This window comes from Callithrix jacchus, chromosome 7 (assembly GCF_049354715.1).
Source record: "Callithrix jacchus isolate 240 chromosome 7, calJac240_pri, whole genome shotgun sequence".
Lineage (NCBI taxonomy): Eukaryota > Metazoa > Chordata > Mammalia > Primates > Cebidae > Callithrix > Callithrix jacchus.
Window position 1 is genome coordinate 97,308,375 of NC_133508.1, and position 3,628 is coordinate 97,312,002.

The following is a 3,628-nucleotide window of genomic DNA, read 5'->3' on the forward strand; positions in this document are numbered from 1 at the left end:
TAGTGGCTAAAGAAGTGTAGTTCTACAGTAGCTTAAGGAGTTGAGGATTCCGGAAAGAAAGTAGCTCAAGTAATCACCCAGGAAAAGAAAGAGAACTAAGGATAGAATTAACAGACTCGGAAGAAATGGAAAGATTCATTAATTGGCATTCTCTATAACGTCTAAAGACAGCTGTAGTGGTTATAAAAGTGTAAAAGAAGATAAAAAGAGTGAGGTATTGTCAGAATGTTAACCGAGAATTTAAGATTATGAGGGTGAACTTATTTAATGATGCCTAGGAGTATGTATTTTTTAAAAGACCAAATGATTCTGCTCTGCAACAAATTTGTTAATGAATATTCTACATTAATATTTTCTTTGCTGTCATCAAAACTCATGAAGACAAGTAGATAATATCTACTTTTGCAAGGGGTGAATAAGTGATGCTGAGAATTTTACCCATTCCATCATTCAATGTTTCTTACAAAATCTCACATAAACAGCTTCTTTCCAATGTAGTGCCAGAAAAAAAGAGACACATTTGTGCTATTTTTTCTTTATATTAAACCTTATTAAATTCACCATTTTTATATCTTCCCCCTAGCTGCCAAGAAGCCGAGAGCTAATTCTGAAGCTCAGCCATTTCTAGATTATGTTAAGTGCTCTCAAAGCCCCTTGTGAGGAATGTGAGGTCCCTCTTCAAGAACTACAAATCACTGCTCAAGGAAATAAGAGAGGACACAAAGAACTGAAAAGAAATTCTATGTTCATGGATAGGAAGAATCAATATTGTGAAAATGGCCATACTGGCTAAAGTAATTTGTAGATACAATGCTATCCCCATGAAGCTACCATTGACTTTCTTCACAGATTTAGAAAAAACTACTTTAAATTTCATGTCGAACCCAAAAAAGCCTATAGAGCCAAGACAATCCTAAGCAAAAAGAACAAGGCTGAAGGCATCACACTACCTGACTTCAAACTATACTACAAGGCTGCAGTAACCAAAACAGCATGCTACTGGTACCAAAACAGACATATAGACCAATGAAACAGAACAGAAGCCTCAGAAATAACGCCACACATCTACAACCATCTGGTCTGACGAAACTGACAAAACAAGCAGTGGGGAAAGGATTCCTTGTTGAATAAATGGTATTGGGGAGTTTTCCTCAGCTTTGGGTGGTGGCCGCTGCCGGGCTTCGGCTTCCAGTCCGCGGAGGGCGAGGCGGCGTGGACAGCGGCCCCGGCATCCAGCGCCCGGCCCCGGCATCCAGCGCCCGGCCCCGGCATCCAGCGCCCAGCCCCAGCCGCCCACAAGCCGCGTGCCCGTCCGCCGAGCCCCGAGCCTGCCGCTTCCCTTCTCAGCGCCCTGCCGCTGCCGCATCGCCGCGGCCCAGCGAGCGGCCCAGATGCAGGCCATCAAGTGTGTGGTGGTGGGAGACGGAGTTGTAGGTAAAACTTGCCTACTGCTCAGTTACACAACCAATGCATTTCCTGGAGAATATATTCCTACTGTCTTTGACAATTATTCTGCCAATGTTATGGTAGATGGAAAACCGGTGAATCTGGGCTTATGGGATACAGCTGGACAAGAAGATTATGACAGATTACGCCCCCATCCTATCCGCTAACAGATGTGTTCTTAATTTGCTTTTCCCTTGTGAGTCCTGCATCATTTGAAAATGTCCGTGCAAAGTGGTATCCTGAGGTGCGGCACCACTGTCCCAAAACTCCCATCATCCTAGTGGGACCTAAACTTGATCTTAGGGATGATAAAGACACGATCGAGAAACTGAAAGAGAAGAAGCTGACTCCGATCACCTATCCGCAGGGTCTAGCCATGGCTAAGGAGATTGGTGCTGTAAAATACCTGGAGGGCTCGGCGCTCACACAGCGAGGCCTCAAGACAGTGTTTGACGAAGCGATCCCAGCAGTTCTCTGCCCACCTCCCGTGAAGAAGAGGAAGAGGAAGTGCCTGCTGCTGTAAATGTCTCAGTCCCTTCTTCTTGCCCTGTCCCTTGGAACCTTTGTACACTTTGCTCAAAAAACGGTGGAGCCTTCGCACTGAATGCCAACTTTTTGTTACAGATTAATTTTTCCATAAAACCACTTTGAACCAATCAGTAATTTTAAGGTTTTGTTTGTTCTAAATGTAAGAGTTCAGACTCATATTCTATTAAAATTTAGCCCTAAAATGACAAGCCTTCTTAAAGCCTTATTTTTTAAAAGCCCCTATTCTTGCTCAGATTAAGAGTTGTCAAAATACCTTCTGAACTATGCTGCTTTGTTGTGCTGAGAACACCGAGCACTAAACTGTGTAAGACCTTCGTCTTTCAGAAGACCGTAGCTTCTGCAGTTAGGAGATGCAGACACTTTCTAAGTAGTTTCCAGATGCAAAGCAGAACAGCCTCCCAAATGAAGCGTTGCCATTAAACTCACCAGTGATGTATCAGCCCATGTTCACGACCTAACACTGTACTGAAATGGAATGGGTGTAAACAGCTCAGTTCTTTGGATCAATCTTTTTGATTTCATAGTGAGTTTTCTAAAAATTAGTTGATCAGCTTTTGCTGAGATTTTGAACAGAACTCATGTGTTTCCTCTAACGAAGTATTCTGTTTGGTTGTGGGTGTGCCAGGAGGGGTGTGTGTGATCAAAGGACGAAGACGGTATTTTGACAAAATACGAAGTGGAGAGTTACACTACACTGTACAAGGAATAAAAGTGTCACGGGTAAAAACTCTAAAAGGTTAATTTCTGTCAAATGCAGTAGATGATGAAAGAAAGGTTGGTATTATCAGGAAGTGTTTTCTTAAGCTTTTCCTTTCTCTTGCACCTGCCATCCTTCCCCATATTGGGCATTTAATTCATCTTTAAACTGGTCGTTCCCTTAGTTGCTAACTTAGTAAGTGCTTTTCTTATAGAACCCCTTCTTACTGAGCAATATGCCTCCTTGTATTATAAAATCTTTCTGATAATGCATTAGTTTTTTTTGTAGATTAGTAAAAGTGCTTTCCATGTTACTTTATTCAGAGCTAATAAGCGCTTTCCTTAGTTGTCTAGTAACTAAATGTAAAAATCATGCGTTGCAGCTTTATAGTTTTTAAAATATTTTAGATAATTCTTAAACTATGAACCTTCTTAACATCACTGTCTTGACGGATTACCGACACTGTCACTTGACCAATACTGACCCTCTTGACCTCGCCCACGCGGACACACGCTTCCTGTAGTTGCTTTGACTAATGATGTTCCTTTGGGTCTGTGAGGTTCTATAAACTGTGCTAGTGCTGACGATGTTCTGTACAACTTAACTCACTGGCAAGAATACAACATTGGACCTTTCAGCCACTACAACATTTTTTAAATTGACAGTTGCAGAATTGTGGAGTGTTTTACATTGATCTTTTGCTAATGCAATTAGCACTATGTTTTGCATGTATGCCTTAATAAATCCTTGAATCATAAAAAAAATGGTATTGGGATAACTGGCTGGCCATATACAGAAAACTGAAACAGAACACCTTCCTTACATCTTCTACAAAAATTAACTCAAGATGGATTAAAGACTTAGATGTAAGACCTAATACCATAAAAACCCTAGAAGAAAACTTAGGCAATACCATTCAGGACATAGGCATGGGCA

The 3,628-nt window shown here is 41.4% G+C and overlaps 1 pseudogene; it reads left to right on the forward strand.

The window, feature by feature from the left end:
* The first annotated feature begins 1,367 nt into the window (after positions 1 to 1,367).
* On the forward strand, positions 1,368 to 2,100 carry LOC100895294 (ras-related C3 botulinum toxin substrate 1 pseudogene; annotated as a pseudogene).
* Positions 2,101 to 3,628: the final 1,528 nt, after the last annotated feature.